We start from the raw sequence: 25,448 nt of genomic DNA, 5'->3' as shown, positions 1-25,448 counted from the left end.
TACATTGATCCTTTTTCCACACTAGTATACCTATACTAGTGTTTCTAGGCGCGTTTTTTTATGTAGTGGTATTCCCCGAAGGCCTAATCTCCCTAATTAACAATTGTATGTATCTGAGTAATGTATTTTACTTTCATTAGAGAGCATATTTATGTTTTACGCTTAGTTTTTGTTTCTTTCGATGCAATGCTTCCTTGTAAAGTGATTGCGATATTACTATATTTCTCCTTAGTTTGTCCATGTCTATCAAAAAACATGTATACAGATAGTAGCACTATCTGTATACATGTTTTTTGATAGAACTACATTTAATCACTGCATTCTCCTTAATGCATTTGCCATATCTGCCAAGTAGTTAGTATTATTTCTCTCCTCATACATTTTAAACAAACGTTCATGTATATTTTTAATAATAACACACATGATTATAAAGCTTTCACACTCTATAATACAATTTCCTACAACTAAAATATATTAATTATAATATTTCCTCTTTCATCACTTCGTCTTGGTAATTGTTAGCATTGAATCATAAACCTACATTCATAAAGGTTTATTCCATCACTGTCACTTTCAGAAACACTAATCAAGTTTGTTCTAATCTGCCATTTGTCAATCTCTTCTTCAATGTGTCTGATCGAGCTCACACACACCGAAGGTGTTATTTTCGACAATGCCTCTTTCCATAAATCCAGACAGTTCTGGTTTGAATATCCTCGTCGACCTGAATATCTATTGTAATAATTCTTTATAATACCCCATATCAACTTCATTGGATTAAAAATGCAGTGATAGGGGCGAAGACGCAATACACTGTGGTCATAAGGTTCAGTAATCTGATCTACCATGTATCTTTTCTCAGGCTTATTTATAATAGAGTAAATTACATAAAATGCAATTAAATATTTCATTTATATTTAACGAATAACAATTTGAAATAGTTCATTCTTTAACATAGTTTTCTCGAAACCTATTTTATGTGCTATTATATTCCTTAATTGCAGCCTTTGTTGATCCATTTGTTGGGATTTTCTCCACCCGTGTACTATGATATGGTACATAACAATAGTTCTTTAAAAGCTGATTTTCAAACTACCGCAAAAAGAAGTTCCTGAAGAAGAAACCATTCCTGTTTCCAGCATAAAGAACTATATGTTCGTAATGAAATATTAATAAATGTTATGACTAACAATACTTAATCCATAGTTATTCCAACGTTTACCTTTTTCCATCAAGTTTTGTTGCCTTTACATTATATTTATTATCATCTTGCTATGAGCGACCCAATATACCATTCTGAAATATTCATGTCTCATTTGAACTTTTAAATTAATATAATTCTTCCTGGATTTTGTTGTGTTTTAAAAATTGTTTTCCTTAAAAGCAATTTCTGAAAGTTCCATTGAATCCCTTTTTGGGTTATCTTTATACCACTTAAATCCTATATTACCCAATATTGTATGAAGGGATATTCTACATCCCTCAAATAGCTTTATATCTTTTAGATTTTTATAGATACTTTCCAGACTAACAATTTTCTCTGAAATAATTGTATTAAATTATGTTTCGATTGATAGAACTACTTACTGTTTTTATACATTTGGTATATTTGAACTCTGATACAGCTAACATTAAGCTGATCTTGATTCGTCACCTGTTTCGCATAAACCCTGTTTGTTTTTCGTGAATTTTAGGTTATATTGTTTTTTATTTATTGAGATATTTTAATGACCATGCCCGTACTAATATTCAGTGCATCTGCAACGACGAAAAAATATTTTCAATAAAAACCGCGGCGATTTGAAATGTATTAAAACAAAGTCTTAAAAGGACGTTTACCGGTGTATAACCCGTAATTATAATATTTTGAAGAATTTTGCAAACGTTTGACAAACGGACAACGTTTCTAACAGCATTCTTACTCCTTTTAAATATTATCTAAGTGTAAAGCGAATATACAGCTTTCGACACACATATATTGATCACGTGTGTCACTACTAATTTGAATAGACAAAGCTTATAGTCTGATGTCTGAGCCTTCATTTGACTCGAATTCACGCCCATTTATCCGAAGGCGGCCGTAAAGGTATACCGACAGTTATTTCGTATCTGTTCATTTACTAACCTGACACAATCTACGAACGTTTGAGCTGCCGAACCGTCACTTTCTTGGACCCATTCGCCGCCGCCACGTTTTCGCTTGCCCGGTCCTTCGAGCCGACCGTCGACGCCGTCCCGCGATCTTCTCAGTCAATTCCCGACTTTTGCCGACGAGGCCGTCGGCGGCCGCACTAATCGCGCCACTGTTTTCGCGTTGCCGTCGCAACGTCTACATCACCTGTTCTCTCTCCTATCCGTATCTCATCTATCTCGGCATGGCTGTCTGAGTCTTTCTATCGGTGTTTCGTTTATTTTTAATGGTTATTTGAATTCTGCTTTATGTAAGTGGGCTCTAAGTTAAGGTCTAAGCGGTGTAATCGATAGTTATGTACTAATCATTCGGTAGAGGATTATGGGGGACTGTTTTTTAGGTTATTTATTATTGACTGTGTATCAAGTGACGCTAATGTTGAGTATAGGGATTTATTTACTTATACTTCTAATTTTGTTAGACGTAAGACATATATAGAAAATATTAGTTGATTTATAATTTGCTAGCTATTTATTGAAGCAGAAAAATAATATTACCGACCATAAATAAGAAGTGACCATATTTAATTACTGGACCATCTAACCTAATTTTTTAAAAGTATTTTCTTCATTTTATTCCCATATCGCCCCATATATATATATATATATATATATATATATATATATATATATATATATATAATCATGTTGTTTGTACTATTTTGATTCAGGATTGTTGACGTCAATGATAAAGCGTTGTGCGTGACCGATGTATCGTACAATTCTTGATTAGTTCCAACTGAATCCAGTTGAGGTTTCCCAAAAACTTTTTTATAGTTTGGATATATAAAAAGCTTTAATGATGAATGAAAAGCTGATTGATAACTTGTACCATTTTTTTGATACAATTTACATATTTAGAGATTTGGTGCGGTTAGAGAAAAACGATTATTTGGAATATTTATTGTCACAGATATTGGAATAACGGATTTTTGTACAAGTGAATAACAAAAGCGATCGCGCCAAAATTATATGAACAGAATATTAGAAGAAAAACTACAATTACTATATAAGAATTTGTAGTGCACGTGTTGCGAATCTTTGATATGTCTGATCACTCTCAGAGTCACGAACGGACAGAACCTCTAGGCGTCGTGTCATCCCCTAGCTTCACCACCCGAGGTTGCCACATCGCACCCTCTGTCAGTACCACTCAGTGACGCGCCCCGCCGTGGGTGCTAACTTCAGGTATGTACAACGCCTCGAGGTGATCTGTGGGCTGCTGAGAATCACAGCAACCATCCACCAGGCTTTAAGAAAGGGTCGAAAAACAGGAGCCATCTTTTTAGATGTTTCCAAATCATTCGATCAAGTTTGACACAACAGTCTAATATTCAAAGCTAATCAGCTTGGTCTACCGAATGACCTAATATCCCTAATAGATTCATACTTGGACGGTAGATCCTTTCGAATGGGGATTGCTGACGCAGTCTCCTCTCGAAAACAAATCTCCGCAGGAATTCCGCAAGGTGCTCCACTCGCCCTGTTCAATCTTTACATGGCTGATTTCCCACTTCACAAATATTCCCACACAGCATTTTATGCAGATGATAAAGCTTTTTTCACAACCAGTTACAGTCCCGACGCTATTCGCGACAGACTTCAAGTCTAACAGAACCAGGCGATTGCGTGGTACAAATTCTGGTGGCTGCAGATAAATCCGAGCAAAGCTCAAGCGCTCTCTTATATATCGCCTCCAAATCACTAAAGTTCCTATCCCCTGGCTCCAGAAGGTATCATACATGTCTCGGTCTCCTTTTTTACCGCAGGTTCCAACGGTCAGCCCAAATCCAGCACGTTCTCTGCAAAGGCAATGACGTGTACAATTTACTCTTCCCACTACTCTGCAGAAAAATACCTCAGAAAGCGACTCTGTATAAAATGCTAGTCCGTCCAGTCTCCCTCTTCGTAGCACAGGTGTGGTACAGGTACGTCTCTGAGAGACAACTTGCACTACTTCAAGTGTTCCAATCCAAAAAAGTCCGCGCGTTACTTAATGCCCCATGGTCTATGAGGATCTTCAACACCCACCTCGAATCAAGCATCCCGCTCGTGAAGAGGTTCACGAACATGCTCAGTGTAAGGTTCTCCCTATGCGCCTTAGAATACGATAACTTGATAAAATCCCTACCCGTCCACAAACTTCAGTAGATAACCAACTACGACAATCCCAGTCGTAACCCAGGGAAAAGCAGAGGCTATGGGTGGATAATACTTGGATAGATGAATAAAATACATTCTGAAATACTGATTTTCCACAAAAAAGCCTTAATATTAAAAGAATCCTTTAAATTATATATTTATTATATATTTGTATTTAGATTGATTCTTGTATTATTGTATTTTCCAAATTAATTATTTAATTAAATGAGACCCACTTATGCTAAAGTGAATAGTAACACCTGTTCACTTTATACAAGTTCGTTTAATTTAATCCGCTTCAGTCTTCTGATTTCATGCGCCTTGTTCAATACTTGATTTGATTTCATGTATTGATTTCACGTTGCTGTGATTTGGTGACGTTTATATTTTACTAAGAAATCTTGGATAGCCTCATGGATCAATTTAATTTTGAGGTCAACATGCAGTTTTTCGTTGGCTACTTAGCGGTAAGCATTGTTAGTTATTGGGATAAATTAGTTTTGACAGCGTTGGATTCCATCCGTTTCTTAAAAGTGCAACTCCATATCGACACTTCATGAGTCCAAGTAGGGTACATTAGTGACTGATAAATCAATCTCTTTGATTTTAGGCTTAGTTTGGAGTCTGATGTAGTCAACTTTCTCTATAAAGTGGTTTTTATAATTTAAATCTGTCTTCGGTTTGAACGTCGAGATATTTCGTTGATTTTTTTGTTGAATTGGGCATCCTCTACGTCCGTGGCACTTATCAATAATTTGCAGTATGTATTCTTAAAAATGCCTTCTCAAACAAATTCACATATATTCTTCAGCATCTAACAACTAAAATATTTTTGTATCGATACAATTTTGTACGTACATCAGTCATCAGAATAAATAAATTATCTTTAGTGGTAAATGTACCCAATTTGTCAATCATTTGTTCAAAGCTCGATTCAAAGCTTTTTTTGACAACCCATTTTATAATAATATTTGCTGTCTATAAAAAGGAAATATTGTATTTGTCCACTCGATTTTGAGTTAATACAATTAATTTGACTTTTACTATTATTTTATGTTGTACAAAATACCAACGAAATTAATTATTAATCATCAATTTTGCGCTGAGTCAATAACCACAGGATGACGCGAAATTCAGCTGTGATATTTGGCATAGAACTATGGGAATCTATTCTGATTGTTTTTAGTTTTAGTCGCTTTCGGCACAGTTGAGTGCGACTGAACTGATTTTATAAATAGATATCGCAGATCAGACATAGACTAGCTCTGAAGCTCTAATCTCATCGTGCCGAATAACTGCACATTTTTTAATTAACTACATCTTATATTAGATATGCTTACTGCAATATGCAATTTACAAATTAGTTTATTACTATTATTCTAAGAGAGGCGAGTACGGGATTACAAACATACAAATTAAAGTAAAACTAAAACAGTTAAGCTAAAGTTATCAGAATAACTGCACGCGGGAAAAGAATAGTTGCCATTCGATTTTTAATATAATAAATTGAAACATGACTTTGTTCATGATTAAATTACTTGAGGTTTTTTTCCCCGTTCTATATGAAAAAAGACTGTGAAAGCAATATAGGGTTTTAAATCACCTTTGGCGACTCGAATTATATAAATAGCAATTGTTAAAACCACCATTTGCAGATCTCAATTATATATTATATACAATATATTCACAACTTAGCTTTTCATTGCAATATAGGATGTTTTGGTTTTTTATATTTTGTAAACCTTTACCTTCTGTTTTCATCTAGACCTTTAAAATGTATCTAAATCATAATCCACCTGGTAAAATGTACTTAATTTTAATTACTACAATTTATTTAGACATCAGTTTTTGTTATATAAGAGTTACATTTTTCCCTCTGCTGATATAAAGATAAATTGCTAAATATAAAAGTTATATTTTATTCTATAATAATATATTATAAGTATATATTATGTATCTTAAGATGCTTATACGTAGGCCTAATTTGGAATAAATGTATAAATATTATTTAACTATGTCTCTAAATTCCATCAAGCCTAATGTATAGCAAATTAATAAAGTGAACATTGGTCTCCTTAGAAATAACGTTTTTGCAATAGGAACACTTACTTAAATTTAATTAAGTTGCTTTTTTTAAGTTGTTAAGATAAGTGGTTTATTTTAAGTTTTACAAAAATAAGTTAACTAATTTTAACAGAAGCTGTAAGTGCAATTTTATTTTAACTTCTAACATAATTTATTTTTCTAGTTTAGTTGTATTTAATTTTAATCTCCGTAATGTTTGGAATGTCCTTAATATTAGATTCTAATTTAGGATTTTTTCTTTTTTGTTGTTCATTTTTGTTGTAAATTTACAATGTGTTATGATTATTTAGCTATTTTAGGGCTTAGTTTTTATTACTTGCCTATAAACCTAAATGTAATAGTTGTTTCTGTTGTAGTTTAGAGCAAATTTCAACAGAGTCAATTAAGATTTCACCTTCCTAAGTAAATAAAATAATTACTGCAATGTAATATTTTTCGTTGTCACAAACTCTTACAGTGTGTGCTATTTTTACCTGATGGACCAACTTTATTAATGAATTTACTCCGAACTAGAAAAAACTTTTTTCATTACATATAGTCAATTCAAAATAGCAGTGACATGGGAGAACTGTCCAAACGTCGCAATGTTTCCTGATCAATTCTGAGTTTTAGTTCATTTTGGCTCTGACATATAACAACATTTTAATATAAATAAAATAATTTAACCAATATTTTATTAAATATAATTTATTTTAACATCATATTACATCAATTTCATTTGTTATCGAGGAACTTAAAACTACAATTAATTTTTCAGCCGCAATAATTTATTGGTTAGAGTTGTTTTATTATATATACATTGAGCTTTTTTCCACACTAGTAGCGGTAGGGTTCTAGACGCGTTTTTGTATGTAGTGGTATCCCCCGAACTAAGAACGTATTTTACTTTCATTAGAGGGCATATTTATGTTTTACGCTTAGTTCTTGTTTCTTTCGATGCAATGTATCCTTGTGTATATTACTATATTTCTCTTTAGTTCGTCATATTACTATCTATATACATCTTTCTTGATAAAACTACATTTAATCACCGCTTTCTTTTTAATGCATTTGCTAGATCTGCAAACAGTCAGTACACAATTAAATAGTAACAAACACAACTCCTCGACCTGATTATCTATTGTAGTAATTCTTTGCATTACCCAGTATCAACTCAATTGGATTAAAAATGCAGTGATAGGGAGGAGGACTTAATACTCTGTGGCCATAAGATTCAGTAATGTGATCTACTATATATTTTTTCTCAGGCTTATTTCTAAAAAAGTAAATTACATAAAATTCAATTAAATATTTCATTTATATTTACCAAGTAACAACATGAAGAAACTATATGTCTGCAATGAATAAATGTTGTTACTAACAAAACCTAATCGATACTTATTCCAACATTAACCTTTTTCCATCAGTTTTCGTTGTCTTTAAAGTATTTATTATCATCTTACCACGAACAACCCTATGTACCATTCTGAAATATTCATGTCTCATTTAAATATATAAAGTGATATATTTCTTCCTTGATTTTGTTATATGTTTTTAAAAATTGTATTATTTTAAAAGCAATTTCCGGAAATCCCAATAAACCCCTTTGTGGGTTATCTTTACAGCACTTATATCCTACATTATCCAACAATATGTTCTACATCTCTCAAATAGCTGTATATCTTTTGGGTTTTTATGGATACTTTCCAGGCTAACAATTTTCTCTGAAATAATTTTATTAAATTATGTTACGATTGAAAAACTTACTTACTGTCTTATACATTTCGTATATTCGAGCTCTGAAACACTTAGCTGATCTTGATTCGTCATCTGTTTCGCATAAACACGGCTTCTTTTTGGCGAATTTAAGGCTATATTGTTTTTTATTTCTTTAGATATGTTAGTGACTGTACCCGTACAGTGCGGTATACAGTGCAGCTGCAAGGCGCAAAAAAATATTTTCAATAAAAACCGCAATTCATTATTCAAATTCATTATAACAAAGAGCTAATACAACGTTTACCCCTTTATAACCCATAATTATAATATTTTGAAGAATTTTCAGACGTTTAGCAAAAGGACAACTTTTACAGCCTCATTCCGTTATATGTTTGAACTTCTCTAACAGCATTATATCTCTTTTTAACTAGAATAAAATGACAAGGCTAATATTGTCTGACTGTGAAACGAATTTACAACTTTAAACAGACACATATTGATAGTCGTATCACTGCTATTTTGAATTAACTATATATAAATTATTTTCCTGTACGATTGACACTTTCCGACAAACCTGGAAAATTATGATTTGTTTTAGCTTTTTCAGGTTTTTTTTAATGATCTATGCGAGGTTCTATGAGTTTATCTATATTTTGTCTATAAAAATGCACCAAAACTATGTTATATTATTGGATTGCCAATTTGTGACGAATTCCTCAATCTGCGGGAAGTCTGAGGTTGGTTGGGGATTTATTGGGGATTGACATAATGCGGGGAGATGGGGGATTTTAACATTTCATCCAGCGCCAAATACTTACATAATTAAATACATAATTTAAAAGCAAGTGCCTTCTGGATATCCATATTTAAATATTCTTCATACCTCAATACCATATTTGAATTCAATACCATATTGAAATATTTTATAATATTTATTGTTAATTTTAACACGATTTTATATTTTTACTAGTAACGGTATTTAATTGGAATAATGATATATTGACAATCGGTAATAAAAATGTACTTTAGCTTAACATTGATGGTGAATGCTACTGGTGTAATATGTTTCGCCTGAAAAACACTGCTGGAAAATACTTGTTCCGAGAGAACGGCAATGGACTAAATACAGATACTGCAATATCTTCAATGACAGCAATAGAAGGGATTCATATTATCGAAAGATAAGAAATATTTAAACGGTTGAGACTTGTTTCATTCTTAAAATAATTTTGAGGGAAATTTGTCGGGAATCTCCCCAATTTTTCTCCCCAATTTGGGGAATTTTACTTGGATTATTGGAGAATTTGTTAAATTGGCATTGACAACCCTGCACTTATTCGGTATGGAGGTTTAGTGGGCACGATTAGCTTCTTGTCGAATAATTTTATACCGATTAGCAGCCGAATTCAGGGTTTTCTCAAGCCCGACAACTATTGACCTTTTTTGTTCTGTTTCGCATTAGATTACGAAGGTATTTGGTCCTGTTTCGCCAACGTTAATCCTCTGGACTTGGATTTGACGAAAATTATGAGGTTAGCCAAAGACTTTTTTTAGGTTGAATTTCATAACCGGAGGGTACCGAAGCAATAGATTTATGTTATTGCGTTGGCTTTCTGCCAGTGATATAACAAGTGATGTATTAAAAACACTGTTTCATACCAGGCCGTTGGGGATAATACATATTTTTTGTTCATTAAAGCGGTAATTTCATGAATTATAGCTTTTTGTTTTAATCCGGTCGGAAGATTATCTCGTTGCGGCTTTCGTTTAAAAGTCCTTTGTGAGGTGTACGTCTTTATTTTGACGCTAATATTTAATTTCAATATTTAATATTATTAATTACAGTTTTTGTTACAAATTTTTTTATACTTTTTTTTGATATAGTGAAAAATAAGTAATACGATTCTCATTCATTCAGGAAATATGATACTAAAGAATAGCTTTTTTATACTAAAAATTGTTTCTAGCCCTGCTGCATTGATTTGAGATTATAACTGTATGACCGTATATGTTATCTTAAAGGCATGGGTGGAGATGTTTATCAAATATGGTAACAAATATATGGCTAATGCCATAAAAGCGTTACAAATAGTGTAACGTATAAGAAATATATATACTAACTTATGTGATATTGAACCATTTTGTTGCCTACTTTACTGTTATAGCGGTAATGAAATATATATCGGTATTGACTTTTGTAGTTTAGTGGTTTTGTGCTAAATTTTTTACTACAATTAACTTTTATTGGTTATTCAAGTTATTATTATGTTTCTTTCCACATTTTATGTATATTATATAAAGATTTTATTTAATTAAATGTGTAAACTAAAGTCTAAAATGTCTCTTGATCAACTAGATGTGCCGAAGTTTCAAGTTAAATCGCGTAATTGTGAGTTTTGTATTTAGAAAAGAAAATTTCCTTCATTACCGTATTTTATTTAAATATAAATAAAGCAGCATTATTAAACATTAGTAAACTGATAAAGATTTCTAAATAACAGGTCAATTGAAAAGTCCTCGGCCTACCATAGTAAAACACATTTTTTTGGCAAAATTAGTTTTTTTATTCAACATAATTCTCTTCAAGGCTGATACACTGATTATAGCGACCCTCCAACTTTTCGATACCATTTTTGTAGTACGATTTATAACGTTCAACGAGAATTTCTTCCCAGCGAGCATTATTTTGAGACCTGAGAACAGGAACAAATAGTCGCTGGGGGGCAGATCTGGAGAATACGTTAAAGAGGAGGTGGATGGATGGATTTTTACCAGCGTTTCAATGACTTGTGACACGGTGCATTGTCTTGCTGAAGCAGAACTTTCTTTTTCATTAAATGCGACCGTTTTTCGGCGATTTCGTCCTTCAAACGATCCAATAACGCTATGTAATAGTCGCTATTGATGGCCCTTCCTTTTTCAGGTAGTCAATGAAAATGGAATGCATGGAATAGCGCATCCCAAAATACAGATGTTATAACCTTGCCAGCAGACTGTTGCGTTTTCCCGCGCTTTGGAGCGGGTTCATCGTGTGCAGTCCACTCGGATGACTGTCGGTTGGACTTCGGAGTGAAATGATCGGGACATGTTTCATCCATTGTCTTATATCGATGCAAAGACTTGGGTTTATTACGCTTGATCATTTTCAAACACTCAATTCATCATCAACTCGTCGTTGTTGTGAGCTCGCGCGGCACCCACTTTGCACAGAGCTTTCTTATACCCAAATATTCGTGAATGATACGATGTACACGTTCAGTTTCAAATTCATTCAATTTCAATTTACGGTCCTTCCAAATCATTTTGTGGATTTTTTAAATATTCTCGTCGGTAACACTCTCTTTTGGGTGTCCACTGCGTTCACCGTCTTCGGTGCTCATTTCACCAAGCCTAAGCTTAGCATACCAATCCTTGATGGTTGATTTTCCTGGGGGAGTGTCCGGAAACTGGGCGTCAAGCCAAGTTTTTGCTTCAACTGTATCTTTCCCATCAAAAAGCAATATTTTACCAACACACGAAATTCCTTTTTACCCATTTTTTTCACAATAACAAAAGTTGCTTTACTCAAAATGCTGTAATTTACAAACCAATGATTCGACAGCTATCAAATTTATACACGCATCTTTTGAGGGTGATATGGATGGATTTAATTCTAGTAGCGTCATCTATATGTCAGGTCAGGGACTTTACAGTTGATCTGTTATTGAATTATATGATCCATCGTATGTTATTTGATTGTATTCAAGCTATGAATTAATCAATATTTCGTCTTTGGTCGTTAAGAATAAACTGTGTTTGGATCCCAAAGATATGTTCTAGAAAGTGACTTGATAAACCTATAGTGCCGATGCTTCATTGATGTTGGTTTAACGCTGCGATGTGGATGGGATGTATTTTATTTTCATTATAGAGCATATATTTAACCTTTTATGTTTAGTTTTGGTGTCCTTCGGTGCTGTGCTTTCTAGTCAAGTCGTTATGATATATTACTATTATCCTCCTTAGTTTATTCTATTACTACCTTTATTCAATTTTCTTCATAGAATTAGTTTTAATCACTGAATTCTCCGTAATGCATTTGCCATATCTGCAATACAGTTTCATATTCACTCACTTTCTTGTTATTCATTCTCTCATAGTAAATTTTAATCAAAGCTCATATATTTTTTTAAAAATATTTAAACACATGTACACAATTATACAGTTGTACACATTTTAGCGCATTTTTCTGGTAAGAACGGGCCCCCATTGCCTCTTTTCTGTCGGAATACTTCTGTATACAATCTGTTTCTGACTGACTATTTGTAGGCCTCTGCATCGAATAATAGTACTACTGATAACAAATATCAAGCAGCGATTTGAAATTTATCAATGCAGTGTGTCAATGCAATCACTAACGTTTTGAACAATATTGCAAACATTTTACAAAGAACGATTTTTAATTCGGTTGATTCGGTTACCTGCTCGGATGCACCAGACAGAAATTTATCTCTTTTTAATTCTAATAAAGTGAGAATGAATAATATAGTAGGATTTTAAAACGAATTTAGAAACTGCAACATGCAATACGTTATACGTCTTGATGATGTGAGTTCATTGCTAATTTGGATATATACTTTTAAGTTACTGTAGCGAAAATATGTAGATTAAGTGGAAGCGACTATTAGTAATATTCCAATAAATTAATTAAAAATATTTGCCATGGCGATGACGAACAGTGGTTTTCAAATTGTGACTGCCAAAACGGCATGTCTGCCGTAAACCCTATAGACCCTGTAGATATTAAAAACAATAGCGAGTTAAGTTTGGCCTTATTCCGAAAACATTATTCTTACGTTACGGAGTAAATTATCGACACGAAGCGCGAAAGACAATTCGAACCCGATCGGGCTGAAACAAGTGGTTTCGTTCGCCGGGGCAATTAAGAAGATATACGATCGATCGGACGCGACATTTTTTGACGGAACCGGGTTGCGCAAAACAAATTGGCATTGCACCGCGATGCTCGGCTTTATAAGGTAACAAGTACATCGTAAACGCCACCGGAGCTTGATAGATAGCGGCTTATATAGGAAGTGCGGATACTGTGCCGCATTTATCGCGTTATGCTCGGTTCCAGATCGTGTGCCGCCGCTCTTCTTGTTAGACGGGACCGAATTTATTTATGGTCGTCTTCCCGATGAACCAATTCCGTTTTGTTGCGTCCATTCATCAAGCCCTGCCTTGTCTATTTTGACACTGTTCGGTACTTACCAGTTTGTGTTACGGCAGTGGTCGTAGTAAAGTAGGGGTTGTGGATTTATACAAATTAACCGATGACGTGATGTATTGATAGACTTATATAAAAAGCACGATTTTGTTTGTAAATTCCTAGTAAATAAATATATTGTTACACTTGCTTATTAACCTGATGATGTATCGAGGAACAACAAAATAATGTGAACATCCGTTCAATAAAACAGTAAACTCACGTCACCTAAATTGATTGACGATTGAAAACGTTGTTGCCGCATTAATTCTCGAGTTTTAGTTAATTTTGGCTTTGATATAACAAAATCCTAATCTAAATAAAATAATCAAACAAGAATGTTATTAAATATAATTTATTTTAATATAAAGACGTATTATTAGGACTATATTTTATCTGATCTACCATGTGTCTCTTTTCAGACCTATTTCTATAGAAGTAAATTATATAAAACAATTAACAAGTAATATTTTAAAATAATTCACTGGTTAGCGTGTTTTTTTTTTTCGAAACTGAAAAGTAAGACCATTCCTGTTTCTAGCATGAGGAATAATATATATGTAATAATTTACTAATAAATGTTGTGCCTAACAAAACCTAATCAATTGTTATTTCGTTTACCTTTTTCCATCAACTTTTGTTGCCTTAACACTATGTTTATTACCATCTTGCCATGAGTGACCTAATCTCCCATTTTAAAATATCCATGTTTCATCTAAATACACAAATTGAAATAATAAGTCTTCCTTTATTTTATTACATGCTTTTAAAAATTGTATTGTTTTAAATGCAGTGTCTAAAAGTTGAATTAGACGTCTTCGTCCTTGTCGTCGTCGAAATCCTACATTATCCAAGAGAGTGCGAACGGATGTTCCACATCCGTCAAAGAGCTGCATATCTCGAGGTTTTCTATGGATTCTTTCCAGATTAACAGTTTTCTGTGAAATTATCGTATTATATTGTGTTTATATTGAGAAAATTATTCACTGTTTTTATACTTTTCATATATTTGATCTTTTATAGAGCTACCATCAAGGTGATCTTGATTCGTCACCTGCTTCGTATGAGGACGCTCTCTTTTCGGTGAATCCAAGATTATATTGTTTTACAGTTTTACTAATACTCAGTTCGTAGGGTATCTTTACACCATTTAAATCCTACATTATCCAAGAGTGTGAAGGTATGTTCCACATCCCTCAAAGAGCTGCATATCTCTAGGTTTCCTATGGATTCTTTCCAGATTAACAGTTTCCTGTGAAATTATTGTATTGTATTATATTATGTTTATATTGGGAAAATTATTCACTGTTTTTATACTTTTCATATATTTGATCTCTTATAGACATCCATAGATTGCCTGAAAAAATGGGCAAGATGTATAGAATCAAATGGCCATTACTTTGAATAAATAAATGTTTACTTTTTTCTGAAAATTATGAAGTTTTTTCAGAAAAAAAACCATAATGACTTTCTGGTATACCTGGTATATTTGAGGTCATTGAAATAATCCCGCATAGAATTATCAATATGAAAATGATACAATACCATTATGTCAATGTCATGTGGTAAATTATCGATAGTTGTGTCGGTTAAGTGTCTTATCTGACTTTCTAATGTTTTGCAGCAATATAGACCGGACATTGTGCATTATCGGCAACGATGTTGAGGCAGGTCAGGTCCTTTGCTCCGGTTTTTATGTGTCGATCGCGTTTCCCGTGGCGGCGGCTCTCAGTTTTCGCCATAATTACGAACCGCTCGAATACATTTACGGTTACAGTTGGTGAACAAACCGTTTTTTCGGTCTTCTACTGGAGCACCATCCAGGAAATGAGATTTTAAAGGCGCCTTTCCACGCCAACCGATTGTTTCGCTCGCTGGCCTGGTTACTGTTCGCTTTACGACCGTAAATATTTTGACGTTCGGCAACAAACGGCGAAAAAATTAATGGATTCCCGACCTACTTTAACCTCATTTATTTAGGAACATAAATAGTAACATTTATATATCGGCTAATACAGAAATGTGGGAAATAATTGTACCCATTCATAGTTTTTACTTTGACTATCATAATTACTACAAATGTGAATGGGTTTATTGCGGTTATTTGCGTTTGGCAAAAATTGCAGTGTCGTCAGCAAATGTTACCCATCATGATATTTTTCGTTTGTGGTATATCACATGTGTAGAGTAGAAAAGGAATTGACTCCAGCAAAATTCTTCGTGGTCCACCTGCTTTAGCTTCCGTAATTGTAGAGTAGTCTCCTCTTGTTGACTCTAAACATTCTGGCTGTAATATAAAATATCAATATTTTGGTGTGGTAAAAAAATTGTAGCTTATAGACAAGGCCGTTATGCTGTACCTTATAGAAGGCTTGTGCTATATCTAAGAAAATAGCTGAACATACCTTCTTACCTTCATAGGCTTTTTCAATTACATCTGTTATTCTATATACCTGGTCAATTATCGTATGTTTGTTGACAAATCCAAACTGATGTAGGTATAAGGTTTTTTCCTCTATAACCATAAAACACTAACAGCGAAAATATCATACTATAGTATCAGTGTTAAGTCTCCCACCTACCCTATAGGTCTATTCTATGTTTTAATTTATTTTAATTTAATACTATATATGTCAACTAACAAAAAGGAGGGCTTTTTGGGGGCCTCAATATATATATATATATATATATATATATATATATATACTGATCAATGTCAAAACAACATTTTGTGGCTACTTTTTAGATAGTTTGCTTATGGAGTTCATTTCAGCAGAGATCACTCTTTCTAACGTATGAAGGTTATTTTGATAAAAAAAAACATTGTATTATATTAAAAATACTTAAAGATATTAATTAATATTTGTTAGAGTTCTTATTGTTTGAGGATTAACATCATATCCTGATATGTTTTAAGTACTTCGTAATATTTAAATGTATGTTATTCCAGTATTTTTAGTATTTGTGTTATTTATTCCTTAAGAAGGGTCGATGAGAAGTCTAATATTCTTAGATGATATATTTAGTAGTAGTAATTCATGTAATTGATTATTACCATTTACATGTCGTTAGATTTTACTATCCATTTGATAAGAAATATTTTTGTTTTATATTGTCTTAATGAAGCGAATTTTGGAATTATATTATTTTTCTTTGTACTACTTGTAGTCTACTATTTTTGTCATTTCAATTCCTTATGTGTAAATATTGTTATTTTTTAATATTGTTCATCGTTAATCTCTTCAGTAGCATTTGATTTCACTTTAAGGGTAATGCAAGTGAGGAATGGAACCAGACTACTACGGCTCTTTTTGTTATTTTGTTGTTTGATTATCCAGAGCATAGATACAGAATGCAGTCAACTTGCTCTCAATCATCCATCCATCTGTTATGTCTGAGATAAATATAGTTATAGAAGTAAGTTACGAGTATTGAAAATACTTTACAATTAGTACCTAGTATTTCGGAGTTTAATCAAATGTTTAAATTTCAGGGAAGTAGTATTTCCCATGTAATGGCTCGAAAAATACAAAATAATTTCCCAGACTTTTTTAGTTTTCATCTATTTTTGTTCATCTTTTCATTGTGGCTTTTTTGAAAATATTTCTTTGAAATACAAATAGAATATCGTTTTAATAAAAGATCATTTAAATGTCGTTTCACATCGTATTTGCCCCTTTTTATATTTATATGATTTTGCACATTATTTAACCGCCTTCAGAACTGTAATTATATTCACGAATAATTTTATCGCATATGTAGTTTATTGAGTACACGATTTCCATTTTATAGTTTTCAGGTCGCTAAATTATTTGTGCAGGTTTTAATAAATTTAAATTTTAAAGTAATAACTTGTTTTGAAAAACAAAAAAAAAGAGTAGCACCATGAATAACGAACTTATCCATATATATGACATAATATTGTTGTTTGGTTTAAGTGATTTTTTATGTTAAGGATCAATTTCTCGTCTGGATAAAATATTAATTGATATTATTATAAATATCGATTAATTCGAGTATCGATAACATTCTAAGGGATTAGTCGGTTCGTTTATATTGGATAATTAGTTGTAGTTGTATTAATTACCAGTTTTTATTAGAATCCGTGTGGTTTTTGTGGGTTACAAAAAATCTTATTTTGCTCGATCTGGTTAATTAACTCAGCAGCAAGTATGTGTCAACATTGTTCAACGTAATTAGAAACTCTTTTAAGAGATAATTTCGTATTTGATATATATGTCTCTTTTTAGATTCGTGGTACTTTAATATCTTGGTAGTAGTTGGATTTGATTTTTTTTGTTGCATAAAGGTTATCGACCTCCTTGAGAAACCTTTGCTTGAATTGAAACCAAAGCTTGATGGTTTCCATAAAAATGTGGTGAATGATTGATAAGGTAGTGTTTGATATTTTGATGTTGTGTTTTCTGATGATGTTACACCTTTTCTTTGATTCGGTCCGTACTCCTCTACGAATCTAATGTCTACTTCAGGTTTGTGACACTTCTTGTGGGTTCTGACAGCCAAGCAGGTGAAGCGGCTTCAAGTTTTCCAAAATAAGCTGCTTAGGAGAATCTTAAATTCTCCATGGTTTGTCAAGAAATAATCAAATTCACAGGGAAACTGACACTCCAGAAATTAAGCACTTCATTTCTCAGTCCTTCCACAAACAACTCAGCTCAAATTCTTCTGAAAACGCACTCGTTTGCTAGCTGGTGGATATGCTGGGAGCTTAGCACCGCGTCACCGCTAACTTCCCCTTTTCCATGCTGAAACGACCTCATCCGCTGCTGCAGCCATAACTTTTGCCTCTATGCGACAGCATCTAGTCGTGTGTTAGCTCAAGTTCGTGAATCTATAGTTAGTTTTACCATCTCCTTTTTCGCCGGGTCTTCGTGCCTAATAACGGCTAGCGGGTGTCATATCACCAAATTTAATGCAGTAGTAGCAGTAGCGACCCACAGCAGTCAACTGTGAGGCTGTTTCGGTTTAGTGTACTGGTAAGCCCAGAGGCAGTCCCACACAAACCGGTCCAACTTGTCACTCCAAGTCAAGTCACCAAAAATTACTATAAATTTTTTTTTGTAAATTAAAAAAATATATTTTATGCGAGCTTTATCGTCAATTGATCGGGACTGATAATCTTTGTAAAAATAGAACACATCCAGTTTGTGAGACCCATCAACTATATTTTTACACGCCAATCAATCAATCAATTCATCGAATATAGCTCGCGAGTCTTCAATTTGTATTTGTTATTTTACCTTCTTCATCTTTTATACAAAAAAGGCCATGTTTCAAGAGTTTAGTTATTCTTCGTAATTTTTGTTTGAATTTTTTTGCCCTATATTTTTTTAAAACTCCCACAACGCCTTGCATGACAATTTCTTATAAATTATGCTGTTTTAATTCATTCACCTAAATAAATATTGTCGAGAAACTGGTGAAAGTATGTTGTTTTTAGTTTAAAGTATTTTGCAGAAACATTTTTGTTTGTATGTTTGTGGTTTTTTGAAAATTCAACTCTTGTAAGAATTGTTGGTTGCAAGTTGCATAATGAACCGGTAAGGCGTCTTTGGATAGGCACGAAACAAGGTTGTTTTTAATCCCAATTATTATGAGAACTTTTTTGATTGGACCATGGTGAGCGGCAATAATCAAAACTGCGTCATTTGGACTGAGGATAATCTTCAAATCAATTATGAATAACGTTAAGAAAAACGGACTGGTCGTGACTTGCTGAAATCATTGGCTTATGCATTTTTAAAAACCATGCTGAATGTAGAGCTATTTTTACTGATTTTTTCTTTCCTAAATACTTTCTAAAATTGAATAAAGTTCCTCAATCACTTGTATATGGTATACAGGTCATGTCATAATTGAATATCTAAAGAAAAATGTTTGGTGACCTACATCATTTTATATTTCATATCTGTGGCCTTCAAGTTTCTACAAAATTATTTTTAGAATAAGCCCCCTACTCCGCCGTATTAAGCCAAATATTAGTATTTTAATAAAGTTAAGTTCATGAAAATTTATATAGTTTGTTTTTTTTTCATTTGAGAGTCCTATAACTCTTAGAAGTTCATTTTAGAGAAGAGATGCTAAAAATAACAAGAGCAGATAGTCTCGTGCGATTATTTTAAGGGCTGTATAATATTTGGGTAATTATTGCATTTATTTTATTTTATAAAGTAATTTTTAAGGTAAGAAGAAACATATCTTTACCATATATTACATCTAGTGGTTGCATCAGGCTCTTGAGAAATTATAAAGGTCAAATTTTGACTTAAAGTAATTCAATTTATAAGAATCAAGAGAATGACCGATTGCCAAGAAGAAGTCCTTGCTATACTGGAAATCGTGCATCTTGATATTTAATAACCTTAATGTCGAATATCTGAAAAACCGTTTTCATTGAACGGGTACACAGCGAAAAAAAGTCGCAAGAAAATCTAAACATAAACGTAACGAGGCCGAGCTTTAATTTAAACTTTTTAATGTTGGTAATTTTTTATTTTCATTTCACTTGACACTTCTAAAAATAACGCCCGTTATTCAGGCTGATGAAACACTTACATACACACACGCGCGCCGTCGAAACGAATAAGCAGAAAAGAAAACATCAAAGGAAACGTTGTGGTCCACAACGCCTCTGTGGCGATTTGTAATGATCACGGTTATTAATTTTTTTTGTGCGAAAAAAGAGAGAACCTTCTCGCGTAAATAGATGTAAATAAGTTGGAGATTTTATTGCTGGAAACACCAGTGATGTTGTTATTAGCAGAATTAATTTTTCTGCTTCTGGAAATTGATTAGGTCATATCTTGCAACGTGAAAATTTGTTGGTATTTTCGAGTTTGACAAGTATATTATTTCATTTTTAATAATAGGCTCAGCGAGGACGTTGTTCCTCCTTTTGGAATCGGAAGAAAATTTCTCACGATATCAATGTCCTCATTAGTTCTTAGCTGCTATATTTTCTCAAACAACATTGTTGATGTGCCACCAATCTTTATTTATGACAACTGCTTTGCTCTCTACACTAGATTTACTCTCCGTTCAAAAGGACCTTGTGACCTTTGATTTGTTTCTTTTGAGTTTGTATTCTACTTTTGTGTTGTAAAAGATTTACAGTACGGTCATCGTTTTTCATAATCATATTATAGGTTGTTATTATAACAGCGACTATTGAAACGATCTTTGAAGAAAAGAAATACTGCTAATAAAAAAATCTCATAGACGTTTGGGACTAATCCACAAGATGATAAAATTATTTCCGTGAAACTATTGTCGATTGCTGCTGGAGTCGTACCATTTCGAAGGAAGTTTAGAGTGCATAAAGGGAAATTCTCAATACTCAAATCTATTTTGGCTGCAGTTCCGTAGGGTAGTAACTTGGGGCTGCTTCTGTATCTATTCTATGTTGCTGATATACCGATAACAAAAGAAACAGTGTTTCGGACATTTGTGACGGCACAATCATTAAGATGCAAGATGCATCTAGACTGGAACTTTTTTACCAGTGCCATAAATGTTATATATCACTGCTACTTCGCATATTTACCTGATTAACGAGTACATTGGGATGCATTGACACTCTTTTGAAGTACTTTACAAAAACATGTTGAATTACACTCGTTATTGGTTCTAAAGGAATATCGCGTTGAATATCGACAATGGCACGCAACACTTTATTTTAGCGCCGTTGTATGATGGATATATTAAACTTGCTAGCGGTTCCCCATAGTTTGATTCCGTATGACCAAAGAAGCTTGATTATTGATTTATCCAATAATATCTTGTCATCCACTGATAACTTGGATTTGCGCCCGATAAGCCAATACATTTGGTAGAGTTTAACTGTGAGTTGTTTCCATTTGGCGAGTATGTGCTTCTTCCAAGTAAGGCGTCTAGCTGCATACCAACATATTTAGCATCTTCTGCTTGCGGGAGTTGACAATTATTGATATAGACTGGTTTTTAGGGTTTCGGTGAATCGGGGTAAGACGACGTCTAAATTAAACGATGGTCGGTTACTGAATGATTGGTAATACCCTTCAATAGCATGCCAGATAAACTTCTCGGAGTTGCCAGTTATTGGTTATCGTGTTCTAGTTGGCGCTGTTGGCACCTCGCCCGTGTTCAACATCTGGGATTATATTTCTGGGTATTTTGTAGACCGTTATTTCACTATGTAAAATTCGACATGTCTCAAGATCGCTACAAGTTATATTACTGGAGAATATATAGCTTAATTGCTCAAAATGTGTCCATGTCAATTTTGCCTTGCAGCGAAATGACAGGAATATAATCACATCACTTGAAAGATCTCTCAAAAATAATCAGCGAAATACCTCGACATCCATCTTGATGGTAGATTGAACTGTAAATGTCATATTAGAAGAAATCTAAGCGGCTGAGACTGAAAATTACTCTAAACTTGGACTAATATAAAAGAGATAGTTTTATCAATCAGTAGTAAAACCTATTTAGACTCACGGGGTGCAAATATGGGCTTCCGTTAAGTTACCAAACCGAGTAATAATAGACTAGTAACAAAGTTCTTCGTTTAATTACCAATGCTTATCGTAATCAACTGCGGGGTGACTAGTGTTTTCACTTTTTTTGTCATCTTATTGTGTGTTAAGAGGTGATATTAAATTTAACGGTTGCCAAACTTCAAATGAGGAACTTTTAAACACGAATCTCGACTCCCTTACATTTTAATTTGTCTGTAAATAAAAAACTTTTTTCCCAATTTTTCAATTCTCTTTGTCGTGTTTTTTCGCTCTTGATTCGAAAGTTGATAATGTCCTCTTTAATTAGGGGCTCTGACCTTTTTGTTTGATTAATTGTCTTTTTACAGTGGATGTTTTGTCCGATAAATTTTAGGTTCAAATAAAACTAAGAATAAATAATCTTTATTGTGTGCACATTAACTTTCATTTGTTTGGAATATGTTACAGTTTCTTTAATTGCAAGTGTAATATAGAAAATATTTATATTTATTTTGAGAGTATATGTTTCAACAATTCAGGTGCTTTCCATTTTTTGACGACACATTAGAAGAGTGTATAAAACTCTGCACGTGGATATTATTCGGATGTAAAATATAAAAAATGTTTTTTTTTATAAAAGGTTTTCAATTAATGATGTGAATGAGGTGCAGCTGGACGTGACATTCACCTAGTAAATAACAAATATGTACGAAGTGGATGATTTTATGCCACAAAACTAAAAATAGATATTTGTTGGTTGAGAGTATCGCCATTTTTTATGTTTAAATATTTAGAAGATGGATTTATTTAATTCAAATTAGACTGTTCTTAATAGCCAGAACATATCGTTTAGCTCTTAATTTCTCTAATTCTTAGTATTTATACACAATTCTTTCTTAATTGCATTCGATTACTAACTATTGATTTTGTTTTGCATAAAAGTAAAGAAGTTGTAAAAAAAGAGGATAAAGATGTCGAATTTTTCAATTCCTACTGGATTTATATTTATTTAATTCAAATTAGACTGTTCTTGATAGCCAGCAGATATCGTTTAGCTCCTAATTTCTCTAATTCTTATTATTTATACGCAATTCTTTCTTAATTGCATTCGATTACTAACTATTGATCTTGTTTTGCTTAAAATTAAAGAAGTTGCAAAAAAAGAGGATCGATATGTCCAATTTTTCAGTTCCCATTGGATTTATATTCACAATGAAATTTTAATACAGAAAATATTATATAGATTTATGATATCATCCAGTAGTCCAATAATCTGTCAATTATCAGTTGTTTTGAAATATTGTACTCTTACAGGATCTATTTTTTCACTATATTTAAATGATTATTGCTATTTTAAACTGTTATTATTATTAAACGTACAGATAGTCAGAAACCTCTCTTCATTGCAATACTAAGGTACATCTGTTTATGGGTAGAAATATTCTAGTTTCAAAGTTGTAAGGTCGTTTCAACTAGAAAGTAGTCATAACATCGACTGAACATACGTACACACTCTACTGACTTTCTTGTTTTCCTGGTTAGCATATATTTATAATATTCGTGGATTGTCCTTTATATTTCAGGATTGCTTTAGGAAACGAACCAGGTTTATACTGCATATAACAACATCAATTCATATATTTAATTTTATGTTAAATTATGTAAGTAGAACCTTCTATTTTATACCTAGTCTTTGTCAATACAATTTCTTTTGTTTAAATTTTCGTTTTAATAGGTTCCCTCCTGTGCTATGTTAATAGTCATTACAAATGCCTGTGGGATTAATATTTACGAACTAGGACCCAGATGTCTAAGTTCTGGGCTGAATTAAGTTTTAACTTATTCATAAAGTTCGATAAAAGTAGCCAGCCGCTCTCTACCACCGCGTTTTAATATTTACATTTCGAGCTAATTAACTGTTGACAACTTAACTGAGCTTTCGTGATCATTATTTCGGCGATGATCTATATACATTATAAAGGAATTGAAAATTACGGAAACATTAAAGCAAGATACTGTCACAACGAATGATTCAGCTAATTTTCGTTGAATAATGTGAAATTTTTCTAAGATGAATTTGAAACGTAAAGAACAAAGACAATGGGAACAAGTTACCTGCATATTCTTGGAAATCGCTTTTTTTATTCTGACGAAATCCAGGCGGCCGAATACATACCTGGTCGCGGAGACTTGTCCTGGAGTAACAAGTTGGACCGGGTTACGTGGAACTGCCTCTGGGCTTACCAATACACTAAACCGAAACCGCCTCACAGTTGAGCCCTGTAGATTGCTACTGCTACTGCATTAAATTTGGGGATATGGTACCCGCTAACCGGGCAGCCATTTTTGGGCGTTATTGTTAACCCAATTAGTTATGAGTTAACACACGACTGAATGCTGTCGCATGGAGGCAACAGTTATGACTGAAGCGACGCATGAAGTCGTTTCAGCCTGGAAAAAGGGGAGCTAGCGGTGACGCGGTGCTAAGCTCCCAGCATGTCTACCAGCTCGCGAACAAGCGCGTTTTCAGAAGAACTTGAGCTGACTTATTGTTTGTGGAAGGATTGAGACATGAAGTGCTTGATTTCTGGAGTGTCAGTTTCTCAGTGAATTTGATTATTTCTGACAAACCATGGAGCGTTTAAGATTCTCATATAGAGCTTATTTTGGAAAACTTGAAGCCGTTTCACTTGATTGGGTGTACCAACTTGAAGTAGACATTAGATCCGTAGAGGAGTACGGACCATATTAACATCTTGTAAAATAAGCATTTGATGGGGATGGGATGTCTGCTAGAAAGCAGATGAGGAAAAATAGCAGGTTTGCTATCCCCGAACCTTTCTGGATTGCTTTCTGGATTTGGGAATGCCATCCGAACCGTCGGTCGAAGTGGAGACGTAGATACGATACGGCCATGGAATTATTGCGGTGTCGATCTTGTCGAAGTTGCGAGACGCGCAATGCGTAACGCTTCTTATAGAAAATGATGGCCTGGGTTTACAGGGGGTTGATTTGCAACCTCCAGGATTGGAACCACTTGACCGCATGATCGAGCTGCTTCTGTAAACGTTTATGAATTGTAACTTAGAACCTGGCGGTCGTGAAGAAAGCAGTGTCGTCAGCGTAAAACGCGATGTCAGTGTGCTCTTTTCTCGGCAGACCTGAAATAAAGAGGTTAAATAAGGCTGTGACCAGCGGATAACCTTGAGGTATGTCAGCGTCGATTTGTATTCAACTGGTATTTTCCTGGTCTTGACCTGGAAAGATCTGTTCGATAGATGACTTGATGAGAGCGGCCGGGTTTTCTAGGGGTCCTAACCGCGAAAATCGTTTCTTTTACACTGTTCTGCGTATTCAGCATAAATGTCTCAGATCTTACCCCCTAGCCGAGTTTTAAACTTTAATACGATGAATACTGGAAGTATGATTTAAATTTAGTTTTCGTTATAGTGGCATCAAAATTTATTCTTGGCAATATTATAGATTTGCATCATTTCTAAAAATATGCTTCAATGACAAAAGCGCGTGTGATTATCCTGTTAACTGCCCTGCTATAGACTACATTACCCTGCATTAACATTTGCCGT

At 33.5% G+C, this 25,448-nt stretch overlaps 1 protein-coding gene and 1 long non-coding RNA gene across 6 annotated transcripts in view; one reads left to right on the top strand and one right to left on the bottom strand.

Annotated features, from left to right (window-relative positions):
* tai (basic helix-loop-helix family member taiman) overlaps positions 1-25,448 on the top strand; it is a 693,988-nt gene that overhangs the window by 41,110 nt on the left and 627,430 nt on the right. The window lies entirely within an intron of this gene.
* On the bottom strand, positions 1,247-1,722 carry LOC143193156 (uncharacterized). The gene is made up of 3 exons (XR_013004951.1): positions 1,588-1,722; positions 1,432-1,540; positions 1,247-1,376 (listed from the first exon to the last, which is right to left on the bottom strand). It is a non-coding gene; the product is annotated as an uncharacterized LOC143193156 (long non-coding RNA).

The sequence above is a fragment of the Rhynchophorus ferrugineus genome, unplaced genomic scaffold, assembly GCF_030347505.1.
Source record: "Rhynchophorus ferrugineus isolate W39M unplaced genomic scaffold, kcgeb_rfMv2 rfM3, whole genome shotgun sequence".
In the NCBI taxonomy this organism is placed as follows: Eukaryota; Metazoa; Arthropoda; class Insecta; order Coleoptera; family Curculionidae; genus Rhynchophorus; species Rhynchophorus ferrugineus.
Note: the sequence above shows the minus strand (reverse complement) of the source record. Positions and strands in the feature narration are given on the sequence as shown.